The sequence below is a fragment of the Stenella coeruleoalba genome (assembly GCF_951394435.1).
Source record: "Stenella coeruleoalba genome assembly, chromosome: 7".
NCBI lineage: Eukaryota > Metazoa > Chordata > Mammalia > Artiodactyla > Delphinidae > Stenella > Stenella coeruleoalba.
The window spans coordinates 121,275,037-121,301,790 of record NC_137153.1 but is presented as its reverse complement, the minus strand read 5'-3'; positions in this window follow the sequence as shown (position 1 = coordinate 121,301,790).

Here is a 26,754-nt window from a genome sequence, read left to right as displayed (position 1 = left end):
CCCACCGTCCCCCGCTCCAGAAGGAGGTCCCCTCATCTGTCCCTGCCCCACGTTTGCACTTTCATTCCACCATCCCTGGGGACCTTTGGGGGCTGGCTGCCCGTCCTGGCTGTTGACAGAAGGGCTCGCTCTTCCCTTCTCCTCCACTCCAAGGTGGGCACGGCCCTCACCCGAGGCCAGGACGAGGAGGGGTGCCGCTGGTCCAGCGGGGGAGGCGGGGGCCTCCCTGAGACGGCGGCCTCCCTGAGCCGGCCTCACCGCCGCTCAGGCTAGCACAATGTCCCGTGACCTCTGTCCTTTCATTGTTTATAATCGCCGTCTGTTTTGTTGTTCTGGGTAAGGAAGGCAAGAGCTACAGGTGAAACTTTAATAATAATCAAATGTGAATGGGTTCTGAGCTCTCCCTGCGCCCCGGGCGGGCCAGGCCGAGCGTTTTGCACTAATGTGTCCCGCGGTGGACGTGGGTTGGGAGCGTTGCAGACGGGCGTGGCTGATGACTGTATCTGCCGGGGCGCTCCCTCTGCGTCCTGAATGTTCCTCGGGGTGGGCGGCGGCGGGCCTGGGCTCGGAGGGGCCTTCCAGAGTGCCTTAGCATCTTCTGATCATTTTTCCCAAGGAAAACCAATTAAGAGAACCAGACCCTCCCCCTCCTCTGTTTACAAGACGACTAATTCCTGTCCTGTGAGCGTGATCCTGACTCACCCAGACCCTGTAGACCGAGAGACAAGCCACTCAGTATTTATGAGATGTCTGCACCTTTATCCCTAAGCTTGACTATTAGCAATACGCATATAACTACGTAGAGACTATTACATAGAGCTAAGTCCTGTCAGCGCCTTTGGAGGAGAGAAGGACTGGGCCCGTCCCAGCGGCTGTGGCGGGCGGCTGGCCTGAGCTCCAGCGGCCGCCTGCCCTCTCCTGCCCTCCCCAGCGGCCGGGGTGTGCCGGGGAAGCAGCTGGGACGAGTGCAAAGGTCCAGGAGAAGGGACGGGAAGATGCGACATACTGTGAGCTCGGTGGGGCCGCGCACGGGGCCGGCGGCCTTGGTACTTGAATCCCATCTTGCTTTCTGCACATGCCTGGTCTCGCCCAGAGTCCTCTGTGGTTGCTTAACCTTGCATTTGATTTGATTGGCTTTCCTTGCCCCTGAATGTGGACGAGAGGCGAGGGGAGAGGCCTCTGAGGTGCAGCCCTTGGCCCCTGCCCGCTGTCCCGGAGCCGGGCCTGTTTCTCCTCGGTGAAAACGCATTCCTCGGCGGCCTTAGAGGAAGGAGGAATGCAGAGAGAGGCTCGCCCTGGGAGGGGTCTGCTGTGTGCCCGGCCCTGACCTGTCCCCATTGGATGGCCGGAACCCTCCAGCACTGGCCCCGTGCGCGCCACCCTAGCCGTTGACGGCTTGGATGCCCCTCCAACGGGTTATCTTTATGGAAATATCTTGCTGCAAGTAGAAAAAGGCCTAGGGCCCATTAACCAACTGAAAACTCAGAGAAAACCTCTGTTTGCCTCTGCCAGCAGTAAACCCTAAACACAGAATTGAGAGTTCAGAGCCGTCCTGAGCTTTAAACTACTGTTTCCAAATGTTGCTGCTGCATGAATCTGTCGTTACGTCATCCAGCCAGCTCCGGGCGCGTCACCCGCCGGTGGCCGGAGACCACGGGGGGCTCGGTACAAGGTGTTTCTGACCTAGCAAGGGTTTGTGGGTTCTGTTTGTTTGTTTGTTGTTTTGTTTATTTGAGAAAAACGGAAAGGAAAGTGACGCAGTGTCTAAAGCGTTCAGATCGGACGACCTGCTGGAATTCTGGTCAGTGCTTCCCTGTTAGCGTTTTGCAGATGATTGTAATTTTTATGTCAAAAGAAGCCAAAACTTGCAATACTATTTTTAGCAAAAAAAAATAAAAGAACTAAATATAAAATGTATAAATATTTTTGACTTGAACACTTGGATGGCACTGGGTGCAAATAGACCATTCATCCTTTGGACGGAATGTTTGGGGAAAAAGAGACTTTTGACAAGGAGACGGTTGCTGTAAAGAGTCCGTGGAGCGGCTATGTAGTACTGTAACTCACGACTGTTAAAAATAAATCAATAAATTGTCCTGTGCTGTATAAAGGAGGCCTGTTTCACGGTAACACTGAGTTCCATTTCAGCTGCAGAAGAGGCTGGCTTTTTTTGTTTGTTTTACTTTTCTTTTTTTTTGTTTTTTGTTTTTTGAAGAAGAAGGAGGAAACCTCTGTTTGCTCCTCCGGCGCCTCCCTCTCTTCCGTGCTGCTAATTGGCAGAGTCCAGACTGTTGCTTTTTCGCCACGGCTGACACCGTATCGTAACTCAGAAGACAACGTCCGCCAGCGACCAGGAAACCGAGGGCTTGCAGTGTGCTCAGAGCCGGTTCAGGAGGCGAAATCCGTTACAAACAAACAAAAGGATGTGATCGTTCATTGTAAAGCGCTTTGTAAAATTCACATTTACAGAATAATAAAGTCAGTTCAAACCCAGGTTGCCTGCACTTTGCTCGCCCAGTGGTGTTGGGGGGCGACATTGAGAAGCCAGGGAGGGGGTGGGCTGTTGGAAGCAGGGTGGTCAACCATCCCAGGACACCCTCAAGACCCGGGAGCCCTGGGCGGGGGAAGGGCCATCCCCAGCCTCGCTGCCCACCATCCACACCTGCCCCACTTACCTCCCCCTCCCCCCAGTATCTTACAAGGGAAGGGGGCTGGTGGGTAGGATGTCCTTCAGGTCCAGTGCCTGGGGGAGGGCCCTGAGCTCCGGGTGAACTGGTGAGGCTCTCCTTTTCTTTTTCTTGTCTGCAAACTGGGGCATCCACCTCACCTGGCTCACCTGCCTGCCACTCTAGGTGTGCGGCTGCCTCCCTCCGCATCCTCCCCTGCTCCTGGGCTAGGTCTGCCCCCAGGTGGATGGAGGGGGAATTGCACATGGGTGGAGCAGGTCACCTGGCTCGACTGGAACCCCCGCCCCCCGCCCCGGGGCCAGGCCAGGCTACTCCATCCCCTGACCGTCCCTGGAACCGTCCCTCCAGGCCAGCCCAGGGCTGGGGTTCTCTGATTCAGGCCTGGCAGCTCTGTCCCCCCTGCGCTCCTCTGCTGTACCCATAGGACCTTTCTGGGCTCCCCTGGGCCCCGGTGGATGAGGCCTTGCGTCAGTGTGTCCCACAGACACAGGTCAGGTCTGGGGCCCTCACGCGCGATTCCGACGCTCGGACACCTGGATGGTGGGCTCCTCATCTGCTCCGTGCTGCGAGGTCTTGTCCAGAAGGCTCACCTCTGACCTTCTAGAAGCATCCCCGTCCTCTGCTGCTTTCTCAGGCTTTGTAGCAGCTGCTGTGCCCAAGCTAGGGGTGGATTTATTTGCTCACTTGTTTACCTTGCCTCCCCCAGGGGCAGGGGTCTGTAGGTCTGCTTCGTGTGACTTTCCCAGAACAGGGTCCCCTGGAGCCATGGCCAGCATGGAGCAGACACAGAGTCTAAAACGGGTGGGCGTGGTTTCCCGATGGGCCCCTGCAGCAGTGGGTCTGCTGGTTTGGGGTCGCCCTGATCCGCCCCCTCCTGCAGGGGCCACATTCACACACACGGGCAAGCTTGGGGAGAGCCAGGCGCGCCTGCCGACCCCAGGGCCCAGCCCCGATGGCCGAGCGCTTCAGGTCCTGTGTTCAGAGCTGCGCCCTGCTGCCCGGAGCCCGGCTCACCCGCCAGCTGGGCCTGTACAAGCCCCTTCCCCTTCCTGCCCGGGACCTCAGAGCTGCGGAATCAGTGGGTTCCGGGTCTCGCACCTGGGCTGGTGGAGACACCCAACCTCAGGGCCACAGGCTGCACCCCTGGAAGGCCCCCAAACGCCCCCATTCAGGCGGGCCCCGAGCCCCCGGCGGCGGGAAGAGCTGGGGCCCGGGTGGGGGTGGGGAGGTGGGTATCTTGAGGAAGGGCTCCGCTCTGGACCCAGGGTCCTGCCGGTTCTTCTGGCTCCAGCCGCCCAGCCCAGCTCAGCTGCTTTCCCCATGCGAGCCTCCCGGTGTCCTAGGAGGAGGGGATTCAGGCACCTGCCAGCCTGGCTCTGTCCCCTCCAGCCTCCGTCCTTCAGCCAGCCTCCCTGCCCTTGTAGCCTCCACAGAAACTGGCTGAGGCATCAGAACCTTTGCATCCCACCCCTTTGTCCTGCTCTGGGAGGGGGTGCGGAGTCAGCAGGACCCGGAGGCTCTGCCGGGAGCCCTTTGTCCTCAGGAACAAAGGGTCAGAGCCCGGTGGGGGTGGGGTCCTGAGCCCGCAGGGCAGGAGGGATGGTGCCTGCCTCTGTGCTGCCCCGGGGCACCCAGCTCTGAGACCTTTCGGCCACCTGGGGCCCCCCCCCCCACACAGGTCAGGGCACATGGGAGGTGGGAGATAAGCAGAAGGTGGATTCGGTGACATTGTGTCAACAGGACTCCTGCTGTGACAGAGTGGGGGTTTCAGACCACGTGGCCATCTCCCCCCTTGGGCCGGCTGCTTGGGCTTCCCTGGGGTGTCTGTGGCCAGTGGCCAGGCCTGGAGCTGGGAGGGGGCCTGAGGAGTCTGTCCTGCGGTGGTGCTGGGGGTCTCGTCCAGACCCAAAGCCGCCCCCCCCACCCCACCCTCTGGAAGCGGGCCTCGCTGAGCAGAGAAGCAGCGGAGGGGAAGCTGGTCCCAGCCTCCTGGGACCGTAATTTACTAACAGCTCCAGACAAGTGGGGCTGGGAGATGGATGGCGCATTGCCTCGCGGGGAGGGCCGCGGAGGCCCCAGTTTCCAGGAAAGGCAGCCTGATTCTCCAGGGAGGGCGGTCAGAGGTAGGGAGCGGAGAGGCCTTGACCAGGCGGGGGCAGAGCCCACCTGCACTGGGCTCCGGGCCTCAGTTTCCCCTCCTGCCTGAGGGCGGGGCTGGCCCAGGTATGTGGCTCTGTCCGGGCTCCATCAGGTAAGGACAGGGTGGCCCGGCAAGGAGCCAGCCAGGTTTGCCCCGTGGACTCTCCGCGGTTGGACCGGTTCCAGGTAGCACAGGGCCCCTTGCGCAGGGCGGCTAGGGCGCCACGCCAGCAGGCAGCTCTCCTGGCCCAGGACGTTCCAGGGTGCCCCGCACCTGTACCCCAGACAGGCCCCGGCTGCTGGTTAAGCCACCCCATCTCTGGCCCTCACTCCACTCAGGCCCTCAGCCTCCCTTCTCCTGGAGCAGGGGCAGGGGCAGAGGCAGAGGTCATGGCGCCCAGCTTGGGGGCTGCACTCGGGAAGGGGGGGAGGGGAAGTCACTCCTAATGGCAGGTGTTCAAAGCTGGCCTCCTGGCAGGATTCCCTAGGCAGCCCCCCTGGGGACAGCCCCTGAGGCAGGAGTGGGGAACTTGACCTCCAGAGGACCTGTGGTCTGGGTCTCCTTCCTCAGCTGTCTCCGCCCAGCATGCCTCGGGCCTCACAGGGGTGGATGGAGCTTAACCCCGGCTGACCTCTGCCCGCCCACTGCCCATGCAGGGCCTCACTGGAGTCCCACCACAATCCTGTGAAGTGAGCCAACCACAGCCCCATTTTTCAGACAGGGAAACTGAGGCTCAGAGAAGTTTATGAAGTCACCTGGACATAGCTGGAAGGGGGGAAAAGCCAGCATTTGAACCAGGCCCCTGCCTGGACTGACCTCACTGGGCTGACCCCTAGCTGAGGGGAGGGAGCTTCCCCAGGCTGGCAGGTTGGATGGGCTCAGCCGGGACCAGCAGAGGGTGAACCAGCTCCCCCACCACCAGGTGCCACCTGTCCATCCGCCTCTCCAGTCAGACTGTGGCGTGCATGGCCTGAGCCTCGTCCCCACCGCAAGGGGGGTCCACTCGGGACACCTGTGGGGGGCGAGGGCCCAGAGCTGAAGCCCCTGCCCTGGGCGCCCGCCCACCTGGGGCTGGTGGAGCAGGGGACGGGCAGGGTCCCCAGCAGTGGTCCCAGACTTTTGCTGCGGGCCACACATCCTTGCCCGCTCCTCTAGGCTGGGCTCCCGGGAGCCCCCGGGGCGGGCGGGGCGGGGGGCACGCTTCTCACCAACACCGGGGCTCGACGGGGGGGGGGGGGTTTCAACTTTCGCCATATCAGTTAGGCTGCAAAGCACACTCTGCTCGCTCTAAAAATCTCGGGGTGTCGGCCCCGTTCACGTCTGCTGGCCACCGACCGACCGACCCCTGACTTTGGTGAGGTGTCTCCCACCCCTCTGCCCGTTTTCTGAAGGGGGGGTTACCTTGTCCTTGTGCATCCGAGGAGCTCTCGTGTAAAGGCCTACTGGCCTGCCCCCAGCTGGCGGTGTTCTCTTGGGGGTGGGGGGGTGGGTGATGGCCAAACAGAGGCTCTGAACTATTATATCCACTTGCCTTGCGGTCCTCCCCCACCCAGGACGGCAGAAACGTGCCGGGCGGCTTCCTCCCAGACTCAGATTCCGGCCATCCCAGTCTGCTGAGCTGGGGGCCCTTCAGGTGGGAGGGAGGACCCGGCCTGCCAAGGCCCGTCCTCCGGGGAAGAGTCTCCCCACTGGGCTGCCAACTACGGCGGCAGGACTTACTGCAGGGCCGGGGCCCCACCACCTTACTTACGTGGCTGCACTGGAGCTGCTTCCGTAGACCCGGAGCTGCCTGCTGGAGGCGGGTGGAGGGCTGGCTGGTCCTGGGGAGGGGCTGCCCCAGACCCATCTTAGTGTCACCGCAGGCTGATCCACCAGTGGGGGCTTTGCAGGGACCTCGGGAGGCATGAGCCGTCTCCTCCTGCAGGACAGGCCCGACGAGACCACAGGGTCAGGGCCGAGGGCCAGGGAGGGCGTCTGGACCTTGACTCAGAGGGACGTGGCGCCCCTCTGCCCCAGGGTGTGGGGCAGCTCCGTCTCAGCTGGGACCCTGCACAGATGCCTGCACCCATTCTGCTTTCAGTTTCTGGGATCAGAGCTGAAGTGCCGGAAGGGAGGCTGGGGCTTCAGCCGAGGGTCACCAGGGATGCTTTGAGGGCAACACTGCATCTGTTACAGAGCTCTGACCCTGAGCAGTCCCTCTGGTGGGGGCCTGAGGACTGCCGCTCAGCCCCCAGGGCCCCCATCAGTTCCAGGAGGTCCCCAAATCCATGTCACCCCGTCCCTGACAAGGAAACCATTACCTATGCTCACACTCCCCGTTACACCTAGCAGACGAGCCCGAGGCCTGCAGAGGGGCGTGGCCATAGCACGCAGCTGGCCAGCGGTGTGGGAAGGAGGCCCATGCCCTTGACCCCTGCCCCGCCCCATGGAAGCCCACAGAGCCCCTGCCGGCCACACCAGGCATCCAACCCCGAGGTCTGAGAGCAGGGGGGGCGAGCGAAGGCGCTGCCTCAGGGCACCTGTGCCACAAGGGACACACGGGCCTTGGACTGGCCCACCCCAGCTGGGGAGAGATGAAGCCCCCTGAGGGGCGGGGTGAGGGAGAAGCATGGAGAGGTCGGGGCTGGTAAGGGCCCCTCTGGGCTCAGGGACTGGCTGCGGGGCTCCCGGGAGCTCGGCGCTGGGCTCTGTCTCCACCCGGGCCCTGGGCACTCACTCGAGTCAGGACCTCCACCTGCCCCTCCTGCAGACCCAGAGGCAGTCTGAGCTGGAGCTGACTCCGCGCCCGGCTCTGCGGCCTCCCCAGTGCTGGGCCCCAGAGGTTCCTCCAAGACCGAGTGGCAGAGCCCCTCCGGAGGGGAAGGGAGTCAGAGCAGTGGGCAGAGCAGAGGGGAGGCTGGCCTCGGCAAGGCGGCCTGGCTGAGGGGCGGGGAAAGTGGATCACTCGGACCCCACCCGGAGAGGCCGGGGCGTTGCTGCAGACCCACTCCGAGTGGGAACACAGAAGTGATTAGGCCTAAAAGCTCGGGCCATGTAGCTTTTATACGATTGGCATCGAGGCCCGCGGTGCCCTCTGCTTTTTTGCTATTTGATTATACGTCGGTGCTCAAAATACTGTTCCTGGAATGGAGGGGCCCGGCAGGCCTCCCTGGAATGGAAATCAATTTGATTAGAGAGCAGTCAATTACCGTGAGGACGAGGCTGCCATCCAGCTCTGCAAAACATGGGAAACTCTCCGAGGAAATGCCCACGGGGCAGGGGGGGCTCCAGGAGGGAGGGGGCGGGGTGGGGGCAGTGCCTCCTGGGGGGCACCCCAGCCCCGCCCACACCCCAGGTTGGGAGGAGTGGAGGGGTCCCGAGCTCATTCCCTGCTTGGCCTCGGTAAGCGCCCGGGTTTCTCCTCCATAAAATGGGATTGTGCTGAGGCCGCCGCTCGGGGTTTGGGGGCCTCAAAGGGCCGCGCTCACAGGGCGCACGTTGGCGCCTGGTGCACGGTGTATGTGCAGTGAACGCCGGCCCGGGGGGTTCTGTGAGGGCAAAGCAGAGATTCAGCTCCCAGCACACACACACTCAGAGCCCTTGGGGATTTCAGCTGGTGATTCTGTACCAAGAATCCAGGGAAAGCCGGCCTCCTACAGAGGCTGGGTCTGGGCTATTCCGGGGTCCAGGCCCTCTCGGGCCTGCGTCTGGCCTCCACTTACTCCTGCGTCAGAGATGAGCTGTGCCTGTGTCAGGGGGTGGCCCGGCAGGGGGTGGCCCGGAGCTTCCCGGGTAGGCCCGGCAAGGTGTGGGCCCCCCCAGGACCTGCCCAGGCCTCCACCAGACCTTGCAGTGCCTCTGTGCGGATCTCCGGGTGCCTGATGGAGGGGACAGAATGGGGACAGGAGACTTGCTCCATCCATCCCCCCTGCCGGATGTCCTCGTGCAGTGAACAACCTGATGTTAGGCCCTGCACTCAGGAGCCAGGCGGGCCTGTGACAGGCTCCCAGCTCCATCCCCTGGCTGGGGACTTTCTAAGTCACTTGTGTGAGGTTTTGTAAAATAGAGAGAACAGTTTCTATCTTGCTGCGGTGTCATGGAAAGGAGAAATCACCCCTCCACTCAGTATTTATAGAGCATCTACTCGGTGCACCAAACTCAGTGGCTGGTGCGTGGCAGTTGCCCCCAGACAGGAGCTCCAGTGTTCACGGTTTCGCTGGCCAAGGGGGACGCAGGGTCCACTGGGGCCACCAGCCCGGCACGTTCAAGAACAGGAGGCTAGCGCTCTGCAGGCGCACAGGGACTGTGGCCCCCGCGTCAGGGCCCCGTGCGGAGGGCCTTCCACGTGGCGGACACCACCCCCATCTCACTCTTCCTCACACGCCCGAGAGAGAGAGGTGATGGTTTCCGTTTAACAGATGGGAAAATCCAAGGCTGCCAGAGCCTGGCTCCAGTCTCACGGCTGGTGACACTGAAGTAGTGCAGCCAAAGTGGAAAACAGCCTGGCAGTTCCTCAAAACGCCAAACATAGAATCACAATGGGACCCAGGAATTGCACTCCAAGGCTTACACCGCGGAGACTTGAAGACAGATGTTTAAACAAAATCGCACACCGTTGTTCACTGCAGCGTGTTCACAGTAACCAAAAGTAGAAACAAGCCACCTGTCCATCAACAGATGAAGGATAAACAAAATGTGGTCCCTCCACACAGTGGAATATTATTCAACCATAAAAAAGAACGAAGGTCTGATTCACGCTACCCCGTGGATGTCCTTGAACACAGGATGAGTCAAGGAAGCCGGACCCAATATTGTATGATTCCATTTGTGTGAAATGCCCAGGAGAGGCGAAGCAGATGCGTGGTTGCCGGGGGCCGAGGGAGGGAGGGAAGGACGCGAGTGACTACTTGACGGTACAGGGTCTCATTCCGGGGGGAAAAGTTCGGAAACTAGATAGTGGTGTTGACTGCACAACATCACAGGGAATGTACTTAATGCCACTGAATCGTTCAGGTTACTATGGTTAAAAATGGTAAATTTTATGTTTTGTGTATTTTATTTATCACAATTTAAAAAAAAAATCCTCACGGCCAGTGAGTGACGGAGCTGAGATGGGAAGCTGAGTCAGGCTGGCCCGGGCATCACCCTCCACCCAACACTCCCCAGAACAGGGGCCCACCTCGCAGGTGGGGTGCCTCGCGAGTGCAGGTGGGGGTCCTGTCGACCCCAGGGGACGCTGTGACCAGGGGGACAATGGGTTACTTTGCTTCCCAGGTGGGCAGCGCAGTGGAGGTGGGATGTGCTTCTGCACTAATTGAGCTCGTGTCTGATGAGAGATCTGCCCTGCCAGAGCTTCGGGGTCAAAACAAAGGGCTGGAGGTGACTGGCCCGCGCAGGGGACACTGTTATCATGGGAGGGGCCAGGAAGGGGAAGTGTGCTGCAGTCCGGGGCTGGCCCAGGGCGCTCTGATCCCAGGAGGGACTGCCTGACCCCCTTGCAGACCAGGGGTGACCGGGACGCAGTGGGGGGGCTTCCAGGACAACTTCTAGAAACCTGAGGGGCAGGCCAGGCCACCAAAGTGGAGGCAAGGCGGCCAGGTAGCAGGGGAAGGGGAGGAGGGACTGCAGAGTCCGCAGTGGGCCCACCCCCAAGCCCACGTCCACCCCTGAACAACAGCCCCCCAGACTGCGAGAGGAAGCTGCCCCCACCCCCCCAAGCCCCTCAGCCACCCGGGACGTGAGCGTCTTGTCCCCTTTACGGAGGGGTCTAAGCTACATGGATGTTTGGAGGAGAAGCCAAGACCCGACCCAGGGCTCTGAGTCCAGCGCCCACGGACACCCGTAACAAGTCCCAGAGACACCCCGGCACCTGTGAGGAGGGGCAGAGGGTCCGTGGGCGACCTGGGCAGTGGCCAGTGGGTCGGGAGAGGTTTCCTGCCGGCAGTGCCCCAGAGCGGCTCCGAAGGAGGTGAGGGCAAAGGCACGGCCTGAACAAAGATGGGGCCCAGATCCAGCCGCTCTGGGTCGGTGGCCGAGTGAGCCTCAGCCCTGGAGAGACGGGACGCTCCTGTGGCCTTGAGGCTGGGCCTCAAGGCTGCGACACCCGTCTCTCCCGTCAGACTTCTCAGCTGGCTCTGGGGCCGGGCCACCCGCGGGCCAGCCTGGGCGGGAGGAGGGGCCGCCCCCAGGAGGGGCAGCTGTGCCGTCAACCCCAGCACCTCGGTGCACGTCGCTGTTCTGAGTCCCGTGCTCCCGCGTTTGTACTGAGAGTGGAGCGGACGGTGGGGCAGCAACACTCTCAGGATTCCAGAAGCACATGAAATTTAGATTTGATAAGAGCGTTATTGTCTGGAAATTAAAGACCCATTGATTATTCTCAGAGTATGGAGGTGCGCCGTACCACGTCCAATCACCACTTTAATTGCAGGGACGCTCAGGAGGGCTTGTAGGGAAGGGGGCGGCTTTCCCACCCTCGGTTTCCGAAGCCCTGTCCCCCCGTCCTCACTCCAGAGCTGAGCACAGCTCCCGTGCTTGAGCCCCACGTGCGGCAGTTACCACCCTTGGGCGGGCCTGCCGGAAGCCATGGAACCCTCCAGAAGCAGCTCTCACTTAGTTTGTTTTGCAGGAAAGGAGACCGAGGCTCAGAGAGGGAAAGGGACTCGGTTCAGGCCCCTCTGCGTGGCTGGCTGGCTGCGGGGTGGGGGGGGCAGGGGACGGGGAGGGACACGCAGTGGCCAGGAGGAGATGGGCCTGGGAGGGGACCTGTGGGGGGTTGGCTGGGTGGACACGGAGCCTGGAGAGCAAAGCTTTGCTGAGCACGGGCCACTGGGGGGAGCAGGACACCCCCAGCACCTACCTCCCCCGGCTCTCCCTCCCCCTCCCACCCCATGGGAGAGGCAGGGGCAATTCCGGGAGTACTCTCCCACCTCAGCCCCCAGAGCCCCCCACTGCCCCTCACACCAGGGGCTGGAAGCCGCTAAGTGCCTGATGAACTCTTGTGGCCGCAATAAATCTGGTCACTTCGTCCCTCCTGAGACAGAGGGGAGGGCGCTCCGGGCTCCACACCGGAGGAAACTAGCTCTCTGACCTCCACCAGGCTAACGCCCCGCACCGCGCTTCCTGTAACTGGCAGCCGCGCTGTTAATAATCTCTAATAATCTATCAGTTGGCCCTAAAAGCGAACATTTATCACCTGCTTCAGGAGGACAGGAGCGGCCTCTGTGGGTGGCCCGGAGGGGAGGCTGGGGTTGCGGGACCTACCTGAGGCCTGCAGCGGGTCCGCCAGTGCTGGGCGCCAGACACCTGGAGTGGGGCTTCCAGGGACAGAGTTAGGTCCAGCGTTTCCTCTGTGAAAGGGGCTGATTGGCTCGACGCTGGCCTCTCGTCCTTGGTCCCTCCAAGAAAGGACCGTGGGGTGAAGGAACCGGAGAGCCAGGAGGGGGGCAGCCGCCCTCGGTGTCTACCAAGCAGGACCCCTGAGCAGGGGCAAGCTGTGGGCTGGGGGTCTGCCCTGCAGCAAGGTGGGCGCCCCGAGCGTCTGTCTCCCCTGGCTAGGGTGGCCAGATTTATCAAGTGAAAATACGTAACACCTTGTTAAAACTGAATTTCACACTCACAGGAAATAATTGTTTTAGAATAAGTATGTCCTACGCAGTTTTGGGACGTACCTATACTTTATACTTTAAAAAATCATTGCTTATTTGAAATTCGGATTTAACTGGGTCTTCTGTATTTTATCTGGCTCCTCCTGGGCAGGAACGCCCGTCTGTGCTGCTAACCCTTCACTCCCTGTGGTCTGGCCTCCCAGCCTCCTCCTCTGCTCCACACTCCACCCCCCACCCCACATTGGAGTCCCACACCCTCTGGGCTCCCCAGGGAGCTTCAGGGGGTCTCCCATCCCCCCAACATTGCCAAGGAGGTTAGTGCTCGGACGGGATCCCAGGCAGTCTGAGTGCGGCAGAGCCACTCCACACCTGGACACACACACACACACGCACACAGGGGCTGGAACACTCAGGGAGACTGAGGCCCCCAGGCACCCCCCTCCCCTGCGTAGGGTGGGGGGGTCAACGGGCACCCACCCACCCACCGTGCAGCGCCATGGGGGCCTTGGTGGAGAGCGGTGAGGGCCGCTCCTGGGACCCAGAAGGAAAGGGGTCTAATTCCTGCTCTAATTCCTTCCCAGGATGGGGTGGTCAGCCCACCCCCGCCAGGGAGTCCACCTGGGGGAACCCTGCCACAGGGCTCCAAGGCCCCCAGATCTCTCCCAGGTTCCCACGGTGATGCCCGGCCCGCAGCCCAGGCTGGCCCCGCCCTCTGTCTCTGCCTGCGGGGATCTGCTGTGGGCACTGCTCCCTTCTTCTGTTTAACCAGCGAGGTTTCAGCTGGGAAACTGTCGTCCGCAGTCTGCAAACAACCCTTCCCGCTCCTCCGTGCCGCCCGCCAAGCGCTGCCAGCCGCCAGCTTGGCTCACAGCCGGCTCACGGCTCACGCAAGCTGCCGGCCTGGCACCGGGCTCTCGCCGGGCTCCCTGGGGAGCTGGCTGGGGGGGCTGGCCCCACAGCACTCGGGGCCCTGCAGCCTCGTGACGGAGCTCCAGCCCCCCCCCCCGTGTCCCCCCAGGGGCCTCTGCAGTCCTTAAGGCCCCACAGGCCCAGGAGGAATCTGGGACCACCCCCTCGCCGGGAGACACCGTGGGGGGAATTCCAGAGCTCTGGGGAGACGGTAAGTCTGGGAAGCGCTGAGGGGCAGGTGTCCCGAGCCTTGGGGACAGGCTGCCTCTTGAGGTCAGCCCTGCGCCTTGGCCCCGGGCCCTCCGGCAGCCCTGGTCTGCTCTCGGGTCCCCTCCACTGGCCCCTGGTGGCCAATCAGGGTCACAAGCGCCTGGGGTTCTCTGGGGTGTCCCTTTCCCTGTGCAGACACTGATACCAGGACCCACTTTGGCCAGAGGAAGGGGTGCAGTCCCGGGGCCCTTCTCATCGGGAGCTCAGGCCGACCACTCCTGTGCTGAAGGGGCTTTCCCCATCCTTTTGGGAAAGGTGCAGCCTCCACGCCCCAGTTGGACCCAGGTACTTGCTGGCAGGGCAGCCTCTGGGGGCCCAGAGCCCAGGCCCCACTGGCTCCCCCGGTGCCCAGACCACACCTGGTCCTGCAGACCCCGTCTCCTCAGACCCTCTGCTGGCAGGAGCTTTGGGGCCCCACTGGAGCCCCCCAGCCTCCGAGCTGCTCCCAGTCCCCCAGGAGCCCCGTGGCAGCTCTCAGGCTCAGTCTTCAGAAATGAGTTGCACAATTTAAAATTAATAATCGTGCTGTCTCGTGGCCTCATAATTAAGTGTCTGTTCATCCCGATTATTGTCAGAGAGTGATTTGTTGCTCTCTGGGTAATAAAAATCAACCTGCTTTAGGCAGGAACCTGGGGCAGCTGGTACCCTCGCCCCCAGCTGCAGCCAGGAGCCCAGAGGAGGGGCCGGTGCCCACCTCTCTGGCCGGGGGACCCTCGGCCTTGGCTCCGAGGTGACATTTGGGGGCTGACAGGCAGAGCGAGGAGCAGGGGGTGGGGAACTGCAGGGGCTCAGGGTTCAACGAGAGAGTGTGGGTGGCTCCAGGTGTGCCCCCGACTGTGCACATGTGTGGGAACAGGTCATATTAGGACAGAAAGGCAGGGACTTCCCTGGCGGTCCAGTGGTTAGGACTGCACGCTTCCACTGCTGGGGGCACGGGTTCAATCCCTGGTCGGGGAGCTAAGATCCTACATGCCGCGCGGCGCAAAAAATAATTTTAAAAGTTTAAAAAAAAAAAAAAAGACAGGAGGGTGGCTTTTGGGGCTGGGGGAGGTGCTGCAGGTGAGGTGCAGATGGGGGTCCTGGGCCTGTTAGTCTTGGCTCTTCCATCAGGAGCCCCACTTGGGCCTTAGTTTCTCCACCATCAGAAATGGGGTGACGATCACCCTATCCCGTCTCCTGGGTGGGAGGGACGGAGGGGGTTCTGCCCAATGGCGGGAGGAGCCAGTGATGTGCCCCGCCCCCGCTCAGTGGACCTTGTAGCACTTCCAGCCACTGGCCAGGCACTCGGGGCCAGGGCCACCTTGCCTGGTCCTGCAGTCCCTCCCTGAGTGTGTCTGGGCGCCCGCCTCCTGGGGCCCCTGGTTTGTGAGCCAGGTCACTGGGGAGCCACCCCGCAGGGTGCACTGAGGCCCACGTCTCCTGTGTGTCCAGCACAGGACGATTGCAGAGCCCCCCCGCTCCCAGCCAGGAGAGGATGTGCCCGTTAGTTTTTGCAAGTGTCGGACAGTGAGGCCCAGAGGAGCTGGACGTGGCGCTCAGGTCCTGGGGGAGACAGGCGGACCCTGCCTGGGCGCCAGAGCCATAGGAGGCGGCTGCCGGTCCCACGACCTGGGGTCATGCCTCAACACCCTCACGGACTCCACGGGGCCCTGGAAAGGAGGAGGGTCCCTGGGGGCTGACATTAGTCAGTCTGCCCCCGACACTCTCGCCCGGGCCGAGGCCGGCAGGGGTCTGAGCCCACGGCCCGTCCCACACCCGCAGATCCAGCCCCAGGCCCAGGGCTTGGCTGTTCTCCTTTGAGCATTTAAAAAATTAGGCCAAAACGCGCGTACAGAGGTTTTTGCAAGGGAGGGGAAAGTGTGAAATAATGAGCCAGCAAAAGAAATTTGGTCCAACATCATCTTCTAACGAGAATTGCCTTTAAAGCGATGTATTAGCCATATCTCCTTTCAGGAGCAGTTAAAGATGCCTCGGAAGGTGAGGCAATTAATTTTTAAGTTTATGCTGAACATTATAGCACAGCGAGCCATTAACGAGGTGCAGGCATTAACCTCCCTGTACTTGGCAAAGAGCCGCGGACACTCTCCAGACGGGCCCAGCACCAGACTCCACCCGGCGCCCGGCCTGGCCGGCGGGTCCCCGAGCCCCGGGAGGCAGAGGACGGGGTTGGGTGGGCTGCCCAGACCTTCCTGTCACTGCGTGTCCGGCAGCTCGCTAGACACAGGCGAGGGTCCAGTGGGATGCAGGGCTCAGTCTGGGGAGGGGTCAGAGGTCAGGTCGGAGGTCAGAGGCGGGCTGGCAGGCCCCTGCCAGGGTCCTGTCGCTGACCTGTTGCCCGGAGCCGCAGTGCCCTGGCCCGCTGGGACACTGCCCAGGCCCCGGGACCCACACAGCTAACGTCCTGGCGCGGGAGGGAGGGGGAGCCTCCTCCCATCTTGGAATGCCTCCTCCCATCGCCCCGCCTTCCCCATGCTGTGCTGGGCTCAAGGTCACGCGGCAGGGCCAGCACTCCTGCCTATCTCTGGGCCTCGGTCCCCCCCACCTGGGGGTCCTCTCCCACCTTTACCTGCTGCTGTCATCGGCCGAGGCAGGGACGCTACTCCCACTACAGCTCAGGGGGCCCCGGGGGCCAAGGTGGGGGCCGCAGGGGACCTTCCCTAGCCTCGCTGCCCCTCAGGTACACCCGATGCTCCCTCCGCAGGCTCTGTGCCCGGCTTTCCCTCGGAGGGGCGGGGGTGCCGGGAAAAGGGGTGTGAGTGAGCGTCTCACGGCCGCACGGGTGATGGTGTCTCAGACCCTCTGATGCCTGAGCAGCAGACGGCCTCGACTTGAGATCAGACACAGTTTAACCAAGAGGGCAGCCCGGGTAGCGTGGTCTGGGCTGGGGGACAGGCCTGCTCCTGGCCGGGTTCCTTGGCCTTTGGACAAGTCCTCTGGGCCTAGGTGGGAGGGACGCCCACCGCCCGAGGTGCACTGCAGCCACCCTCACGCGGTTCTTCTCTGCCATCGTCGGGTTGGAAGCGCAGCAGTAGGGGTTAGTGCATTTCCTGAAACTTGGTCCCTCAACACTAGACCCTGGGAAACTGTTTCTGTTGGAAGCCCTTCTAAAAGCCGCCTCCTGGTGCCCTGCCTGCGCAGGAGGGCCCACTGAGCACCATGGACAGGTCACCATGGGGCAGGCCCAAGTTCCAGCCCCTCGGCCCCTCCGTCTGTGTCCTGCAGCCCCCTCTGTTCCTCAGCCACGGGTGGGCGCCCAAGCCAGAGACCTAACTCAGCCCGAGAAAGTGTCCCGGGTGTGGGCCAGCCCCTCACCTCACATCTCCGGCACTCCCCGTCGGGAGCCCTGAGGCAAGCTCCCCTGTCCAGGCCCTGCTTCCCAAAGCAGCACCCAGGCCCCTCCTCCCCACTAGGGTGGCTTCGGGTGAGGCTGTGCACACCCAGGACCTGCTTCGGCCCCTCCTCCCTCCCAGGGCAGGTGGTACGAGTGGAGAGGGGGTCCCGGAGGCCCCCAGGATTTGCCATGGGCTTCTCCCAGCGAGACTCAGATGGATCTGAGGTGAGCCTGCAAAGTCTCAGGCCTATAACTTTAAACTAAAAAAGCTGTTTATGTGTTCTCCCAGCAGCTCAGCGAGGCGGCCCCGTGAAGATCATATTATAGTACAAGCCGTTATGCGCCGAGCTGACTATATATACTTTTCTAAATGGTTCGGCAAACAGCAGCCTACTTATGGGCAGGGAAGGAGAACTGGTTCATTTGGGGTAACAAATGATCCTTGATTTGATTTTGAACGCAATGACAGCCAAATTTATTTCTTATTTAATCACTTCCCTGTGCTGCTGAGAGCAGGGTGATATTAAACGGTACAACGCGGAAATCAGCCGGAAGAGGCAAGCGAATACGTTATGTCTATAGGGCAGAGGGAGACTGTGGAGCGGAGCCCATAACCAGAATGGGTATTTTTGCCATTTATACAGTAGGTTATATCATCAGTTCTTCCCGCTTCCAAGTTTGCAGTAATAAAAATATAGGCAATGTGATTCTCTTTGCATGACAGATAAACCATCCTGATTCTTTATTAAATATTTTTATTAATCTGGAGGACTGCAAAGCCTTCCTGCCGATAAATCAGGCATGGAGCCGTCCTCTCCCCTCTGCTGGCTCTGAGACGCAGCCTCGTTGAAGAGCCCGCAACCCCAAGGAAGCAGGTTTCCACATTCATGGCCCAGTGGCCGCCCTGTCCCCGTGTATGGCCACGTGCACCCGGCAGAAGTGGTGCTAACCGGGTGTTTGTTTTCAATACCCAGTCCGTTTGGGTAATCGCTCCGCAGTCCTCAGTTTTGTGCCTATTTAACCGGGAATTACTACTCCGGTGTCACTTGCAGGCGTCAGCTGGGGCAGGAGGGCCCTTTCGGGGGGGTCTCGGGGGCTCCGGGAGAGGTGTCGGCCCGGGCAGCTCCCAGCAGGTGTTTGGGGCCCAAGAGACCACGGAGGCCACCTGGGCATGAGGTGGAAGACAGGCCAAGGGTCAGCTGCAGCGGGGGACCCTGGTCCCAGGGCTGGAGACAGCCAGGGTGGGGCCCCTCCAGCTCCAGCCCGATCCCCCTTCCTGGTTGGCCTGGGCTGGGCTTGCCTGTCCTCCCACCGTGGTGAGGGGCCTGGGTGAGAGTGGACTGGCTGGGGTCACCCGCACAGGCAATTTCTCGCTGGAAAGTTTTTTTCCAGCCTCTGCTGTGCACCCAGCCAGAGCCGGGAGGGTCACCTTGCTGGGAAGCTGTAGGAGGCGGTGGTCCCTCGGCCCCGACCCACGTGTCCTCCGTCCACCCCCCGAGCCTCGCTCGCTCCCCGGGGGGTGGTCAGCTGTGCTTCTGGCGGCTCAGGCTTTGACAAGAGCACAAGGGTAGGGACCCTTCCTAGGGGGCCTGCGGGCTGCCTGCTCTTGGATGGGGTGCAGATCTTGGTCCGTCCCAGCTCAGGGTGGCGTCTGTGAGGGGTGGTGGCCGGGCCGGGGCCTGAAGGGACTCCAAGGGTCTCCCAGGCTGGAAGGGAGTTCAAATGTCTCTGGGGGCGTCGGGAGGCGTCTGCTCCACGGCCCGGGCAGGATGCCGAGGGGACTCGGGCCGAGACCGCGACGCTGCCTGCTGCTCGCGGGCCACGACGGAGCCGCAGCCGCTCTCCCCAACGCCTGGGCCCTTCCTGTCCAGCCACCGCACCCTCGCCTCCCAGCCCACCCCGAGTACGAGGAGGCCTGGCAGCCCTCGCCTGCGGGTCCCCTGGCTGGCTGCAGCTGGGGGCCCTCCGGTCTCCGGCCCTGAATCCTCCCTACAGAGGTCAGGCCGACTGACCCCACGTTCAGGGCCTGAGTAAGGCTTGGGTCAGGTCCCAATTCTGCCAGCCAGGGTCTGGTGACCTCAGACAAGCCCACACCACAACCTCCACACGCACCTTCTGTCCTGGCAGTGCTGCTGCGGGTCGTGGTGAGTACAGGTAGGGTGAGCTTCTGGGAGGCAGCCCTGTCCTCTAAGCCCTGGAAGGACAAGCCAGGTCCACCTCGGCCAGGTGATGCTGGAGGAGCAATCTGGGGAGGCTTCATGGAGGAGGTGCTGTGGAGAAGGCTCTGTGCCCATGAGCCAGGGCCGGGGAAGGAACAAGCCTGCAGGGGGGATGCAAGGACTGGGGGGTTGGGAGCAAGATGGAGAGGAGCCCTGGAAGGGGCAGATGGAAGAGACCTCGGCACGCGGGGTTGTGCTGGGCCCGCAGCTGCCTGAGGGGCCCCGTGCGGGAGGAACAACCCCAGAGCGCTTACCAAGCACGGCCTGGGGATGGTTACATGTGGGTGCCCAGCACTGGACACTCAAAATGACCAGTGTCCCCGCGAGAACCTGAGACGTGCAGAAGGGGGCAGAGCCAGCACCAAACCAGGGTCAGCCCTGAGACCCGAGCTGGCCAGACCCAGAGGAAGGAGGGGTGACCTGGAACCACCGCCCAGTGCAGCCCAGGCGGGTGGGTGGGCTCCTGGCGCCCCGCTGTCCAGGGCAGGTGGGAGCCACCTCCATCACCTCCTCGGCTCACAGGCAGGCCGGGCGTCCTCGGGGCCTGCGCCACGCACGGAGCGTGTCTGGAGGTGGACAGTGCCTGAGACCAGAGCGTGTCTGGAGGTGGGCAGTGCCCGAGAACTCAGCGGCTCCTGCTGCAAGGGCCCTCCCGGGGGCTGCGGAGAGGGAGGGCAGGCGGGCTGCCTGGCCGGGCACCAAGGGAACGCCGTGTTCCCAGTGCCTCCTCGGCGGGGACCCTTCTCAATGCAGCGCGTGTGGTCCGCAGTGGCCGGACTCCAGGGATGCCGGGGCGGGGGAGGGGAGGGAGAATGGGGTTGGCTGTGGGCTCGTTCGTGACTGTTCCGAGGGGCAGGGGCGCCCCTCATGGCAGAATCATCTGACTGAGGTGGGGCCTCTCAGAAACCCGCCCCTCCCTGAAAGTTCTGGTGTTGCTGGAGGAACCGGGGGCGAGTAGGGGTGGGAGGTTAGCCAGTTCATCTTAAGGAGCCCCCGCCCTGTGCTTCAGTTTCCCCTCCTCTTAGTGGCCTGGCCCCCGAGGCAGGAGTGGTGCCGCGTGAGTGGCAGGGATTTGCGGGTGCAGCTGCGCGTGTGGGACCGAGGTCACGAGGTCACGGCACTCTGCCCGCCCTGCCCCCAGTTTCCAGCTCACTGTCCACCTGGACAGACGTGGCAGGGGGGCGCCCTGGTCTTGCACAGACTTGCTCCACTCTCGCACCCCACGTCACAGGGGGCCCCCGCGTGCAGGGACGGCCTCACTTCAAGCCCCACCCAGCCTGAGTGCCGGCGCACCCCAAAGGCTCTGGTGCGGGACAAGGGCTGGTGGCCTGGGCCTTCGCTCAGTTTTGATTTCACGTTGTGAGACGTTCTGCCCTTTCCAAGGCGCACCCGCATCCTTCTCCTGGGATCCGCCCCCACCCACAGCCTGCCGGGGAGGCGGGGCCAGGCTCATCTCTAGTTAAAAGGTGGAGAGACAAAAGTCTGGGCGGAGAGAGGCATCGGCTGGCGGGGCTCGGCCCCTGCGGCCTCCGGTCCAGGCGCCTCTGTCAGAGGTGAGCCCTCTGTGGAGGGCAGACCCCTGGAGGGCCACCCTGAGTGTATGTTGGCCCCGGGGGGTGGGGAGGGGGGACAACCAGCACGAGGACTGTGCTCGAGTCCCTTACCTGGTGGCCGAGAGCCCCTGGGGACGCCCAGCTTGGCCTGAGGCCGCCTGTGTGTCAGCCGAGGTGGCGGAGGCAGCATGCTGGCTCTCCTTGGTCACCCTCAGCGTGTCCTCGGGCCAGACCTTCAAGCCTGAGTTTCTCCCAAGGGGTGCGTGGCGATGACGCTGCAGAGCCAGGCTGGGGTCTCTGGGGTCTCAGCCGCGGAGGCGGGGGGCGACCCAGGGCACCTCTCGGGCAGGCGAGCCCCTGTGGGGAGACGCCTCTGGAAGAGGTCGTTCATTCCCGGAAAGAAATTAATTTTGTTTCGTTCAAATCATGCCTGCCGGCGGTGTATCTGCATGGTGCCTCTCAGGGGCTCTCAAAAGCTCTGGTTTGTGGGATGTTACGATAGGGGTTTGGAAACTTTCCAGACACGCTAAGGCACCATGGGGGCTAGGGGCTGCTCCGGGGGGGCACGGGGCCAAGGCTGGTATGGGGTCCCCGGAGCCTGAGAGCTGGGGCCTGGCCACTACCACCCGCCCTGAGAGCCCCGGATGAGGGTGCAGGAGTCTCCTCAGTGGCCCCATCCCCAGGCCCAGCCCCCCTCAGCGACACCTGTGCTGAGCTGATGACAGCTGTGTGCGGAGCAGGTCAGCCCAGGCTCTCCTGGGGGATCAGAGGGTCCGGGACGGCCCCCTCCGCCTGCATCTCAGGCTTGCCCCCCTCCCCCAAGGGTAGGGTGCCTTCCTGGGAAGTGACAGATCCCGTGGTGGTCAGTGAGGGTGCAGACAATTCCACATTAGAAGGGAGGGAATCCTGACGCCGTAGCGCATGGATGGACCTGGAGGATGTCGTGCCGAGTGAAGTGAGCCCACACAGCAGGACAGGTCCTGTAGGATCCGCTCACAGGAAGCCCTAAGGAGTCATATCCACAGAGACAGAAAGGAGGGGGCGGGGCCGGGGCTCGGTGCGGGGGGGTGATGGGGAGTGAGCGTCTAGGGGGGACAGAGGGTCCGTTTTGGAAGATGAGAAAGTTCCGGAGACGGATGTGGGGATGACGGCACAACAGTGAGAAACGTGCTTAACGCAGGAGACCTGGACCCTAAACACGGTCAATCTTGTCATGTGTATTTTACCACAATGTTAAATATATATTTAAAAAATTCCCAGGGGAGAGAAAAGGACCCACGTCGGTGGAGTATGGTAAAGGACACAGGAGCCCTGAAAGCCGCACCCCACCCCCCGGGGCCAAGGCTGGGACAGTGAAGTGGAAGGCAATGCAGTGTGTACTCCAAAGTGCAAAGCCAGCGTCCGCGTGAGCACACGGCCGTAGAGAAACGGCTGAACAGACACAGAAAGGGGAGACCAGGGGCAGCCCTCCGTGCAGAGCCCCAGGTAATACGTGCAGACACGCTGGGGGGCAGGATACCCCCCCAGGAGTGGGCTGTGCGCAGACTCCTTCCAGAGGATAAAACATGCAGGGGGAGGGAAGGAGCGATGTACGGGGAGAAACCTGACTACAGCTCAGCCGGTGACCAGGGTCACCTCGGCAGTGACAGGGCATGGTGATGGCCTGCACCCCTGGCTCCATGGCGTGAGAAGGGCACCTCACCTCCGAGGTCTCCCCAGTCACCACCACCCCAGTCCGGTCAAAACATCAGACAGAGCCTGACGGAGAGACAGTCTACGGGACCTCTGTCCAGTCCTCGGCCAGTCAAGGTCATCAAATGCTGCTGAGGCCTGAGAAACCGTCACAGCCCAGAGGAGCCCCAGGAGACACGAGGACCAACTGCCACGCGGGTCCTGGGACAGGACAGGGACTTAGGGGAAAACTGAGGAAACCTGATAGAGGATGGACTTCAGTTCATTTAAAAAAATGTATTCCTGGGGAGTGCCAGGCAGCTCTCGGGTAAGATGTGACCTTGGGCGAGTCGTGGCCTCAAAGGCTGGACGCCTGGACCAGGGCCTGTGCAGCTCCCTCCAGCCCCAGACCCCAGGACACTGCGCAGGTGGGGGGCAGGGCAGCCTCCCCACCCACCATCCTCCCTGTGGCCCAGGGCTGTCACGCACACCTCCATCTGTGTGTCTGAGGCTCTGTGGCGTGCAGGACCGTGAACGAGTGGGTGGCGTCCATCACGGTGGAGGGCAACCTCGTTTAGGACACGTGGCGTTTTCGGGCCTTCAGGGAGAAGAGTCAGGCAGACGGAGGGCAGAGTGGGCTGGCGCTCAGAAGGGCGTCCGGAGAGAGGGTGACCGGAATAACCACATTTTAACCCATCAACCTGTGGACAGTTTTGTTATGAAAAACACCAGAAAGCCATTAATATAAATCATGAAATATTCAGCAAGGAAGTCGCTTAAATGTCTCGTGTTCCCAGAAACGGTGCCGGATGCTTCCTGCCTCAGGGGCGCCCAAGCGTCAGCTCTTTTGTGTGTCTTCGGAGGCTATTATCTCAGGACTAGGAAGTGTTAGATCATCGCCTAGTGTGGGGTGGGTGCCGGGAGAGGGAAATGAGGCGCTCCCGGGGCAGCGGCCACGGCCCCCTCCACGTAGCCGCGTGCTCTCTGGCTCCCGGGCCTCCCACCAGCCGCCCCCGTGATCCCGGCTCACATGGAGGGACCAACCCCTGGGCCCCCGTGTTTGTCTTCAGAGGACACGGGTGGCTGGTAGAGCCTTCAGCACTGCCGGCCTCCGGTGGGCTGGCCGCCCCACGCCTTCCCGGCTCCTGGCCACCTGTGCGAGCCGCCCAGTACTAATGCCGACAGCTCTCACACTCGCACTTTGCTGGGCTCCTTGCAGGCGACCATCTCTCGTTTCACCCTGGCCACCACCTCAGACCCCGTAGCTGCTGAGCATCGAGGTGAGGATTTGGATCCAGACCTTTCTGGCTCCAAAACTGTGCTCTCAGCCATCTTCCTGCCTGCCTCGGAGCAGTTCCTGCTGCAAAAACACAAGACGAAGCAAAACAAAAAACACCAGGTGGGGGAGAAGATGAGGATGTGCCCGTTGGGATGGCTTCTGTCAAACAGACAGAAAACAGATGTGGAGAAGCTGGCAACCTCGTGCGCTGCCGCTGGGAACGGAAAAGGGTGCAGCCGCTGTGGCAAACAGTATGGAAGGTCCTCAAAAAATTGCACAAAGAGGGCTTCCCTGGTGGCGCCGTGGTTGAGAGTCTGCCTGCCGATGCAGGGGACGCGGGTTCGTGCCCCGGTCCAGGAAGATCCCACATGTCGCGGAGTGGCTGGGCCCGTGAGCCATGGCCGCTGAGCCTGTACGTCCGGAGCCTGTGCTCCACAATGGGAGAGGCCACAACAGTGAGAGGCCCGTGCACCGCAAAAAAAAAAAAAAAAAAAATCTCACAAAGAGTTACCATATGACCCAGCAGTCCCACCTCTGAGTAGGTACCCAAGAGACTTGAAAGCAGGGCTTTGAGAGATATTTGTACACTGATGTCCAGAGCAGCGTTATTCACCATAGCCAAAAGTGGAAGCACCCAAGTGTCCACTGAAGGAGGAATAGATAAGCAAAATGTGGTCCATCCGTACAAGGGAAATTATTCAGCCTTGAAAGGAAGGAAACCCTGACACAGGCTACAACATGGATGAACCTTGAGGACCTTATGCTCAGTGAAATGAGCCCAACACAGGAGGACAAATACTGTGTGATTCCACTCATGTGAGGGCCCTAAAGGAGTCAAACCCATAGAGACAGAAAGTAGATGATGGGGCCCAGGGGCCGGGTGAGGGGAGGGAGGGTGAGCGTTTAATGAGGACACAGTGTCAGTCTGGGGAGACAAGGAAGTCCTGGAGGTGGACGGTGAACGAACTTAACGCCACTTAACTGTGCCCTAGAAAATGGTTACGACGGTAAATTTTATGTTACGTGTATTTTACCACAATTTAAAAAATAAATGAAAAGAAGATAAAGATGGTGAAGAGTGTGGCTGAAGAGGAGTGATGGTGAGACAGGCAGCCTGTGGTCAAAGGGACAACGGCGGCCAGGAGGGCGGCCGGCGCCATGGGAGTGTTTCAGCACCTCGGAGAGAGACCCCGCACCTGGACTGCCGGGAGGGAACCTCTGGACTGGGTCCAGGAGCAGAAGGTGCTGGGCCCCTTCTGCAGGCAGCCTGCTCCTTGCTCTGGTGGAAATAGGCAGAATGAGACGCCTCTGGCTCCACAGGGCTCCCCTGGGATGGGGTGGGGAGGTGTCTCTTCCTGAGGCTGCGCTCGGGAGGGCGGCTCCAGCTCCTCGTGGGGAAAGGGGTGCTGGAGAAGCCCTCAGGGGGCCGGGTTCCATCGCTCAGCGCCGACCGCGGTGACCTTGGGAAGCCTCCGGCCCCCCTCTGCCCCTCCTGACTGACTCCACCCTCGGCCACCGGGGCTTCTTGGGACCGGGGGTCCGCCCGTGACGAGGGCAGGACAGGGGGGGAGGGGAGGTCGGGTCTCTTTTCTTGTGTGCGCCTGGCCCGAGACCCCCTTACACCAACATTCTCGCCGGGGATGGTGTGGCCCCCAGGCCCCCTGGGAGCTCACTGCTCTTGTCACAAGGGGACGAGGGGTACGCTACTGACCACACGTGTGAGCCAGCTCTGCCCCCTGAAGGACAGCCCCTCCCCTACAGGGCTGACGGTGCCCGTGTGAAAATCCAGCTGCAAGTCTCACAAATGCCGTTTCAGCAAAGAGCACCCAGCCTTCCGGAAACTGAGCCTCGGGGGCGGGGCGTGTGGCGGACTCAGCCACTCAGATCCTCGGTGACAAGATTCCCAGGGACAGTTAAAGACGTCCGGTTACAGTAAAACGCCTCCGGTCCTGATTCAGCGGTTTTCGCGGGGGCGTCATTGCTGCCACGTGTGCGCGCAGCTGTCCACCCGTCGGCTCGTGCTTGCCCACAGCGGGCTGTGCTTCGTACAGGGAGGGTGAGAGCACCACCGTCTGAGCCCCGTAGAAGCGTCCAACCCACAGGGTGTTGACCTTACGCGTTAGCCCCGCCCCCGGGCCTGCGTGGCAACACCTTGGTGGCCGGCAGAAGGCACCATGGGTCCCTGGAGGTCAAATCCCACTTCCTTACCCGTTGTCTGTATCACTGTTCTGCATAGCGATTGCGACACAATTCTCCATGAGGCAGGCGTTCTATTAGTGGACCACACTTGTAAACCACAGTATTTACCTCTGTCAGGGTGAACCCTTCGATACGAGTTCATTCATTCATTCTTTCTTTCTTTCATTCAAAACAAACAGAAACTTGGCGAGCACCTGATCTCACAGGAGTACTGATTAAGGGGCTGGGGTCCCGGAAGCAAGATGACCTGTCCTCAGGGGACAGGGGCAGAAGTAAATGTGGGGACACAGGAGACCTGAGCTCTGATCCCAGAGGACATGAGCTGGGGGGAGGACACCCACAGGGCCCGAACCCCAGCCTGGTGGGGGCCAGCCAGGATGCTGGAGTTGAGTCTTAGGGGCCGGAGAAGCTGGGGAGGGGGCTCTGCGGGGCAGAGGGTGAGAAAGCCCAGGGTGGTGAGGAGATGGGCCTGGGGTGCAGGGCTGGGCCTCCTTGGTGGCCAGCCTGGAGGACGCACCCCTCAATCGGCAGGGTCGGCTGTGGTGGGGGCCTCTGGGGGTCCGTCTGATGACAGGCCGGGGGCAGGGAGGCTGGCGATGGAGAGGAGCCGGCTCTGAAGAGAGCCTACCCGCCGGCTGTCACCCCAGCTCTGAAGAGGCGCTCCTTCTACAGAAAAATTAGGGAAGGGAGTCAGGACATCCGATCTTCCACTTAAACATGTGCTTGGTGAATTGCTACGGTTTATTGGGCGCTTGGAATGGCCTATAATTGCATCAAGCGACAGAAATCGCACTGGGAGGACGCTCCCGGGGAAGCTGCTGGGCGGCACTGCCCCCCGTTCATCTCTGGGTTGTCACTGTCTCTGCTACGTGCAGAGAAGATCCAGACTTCAGACCAGCCCTCCCTGGTCACC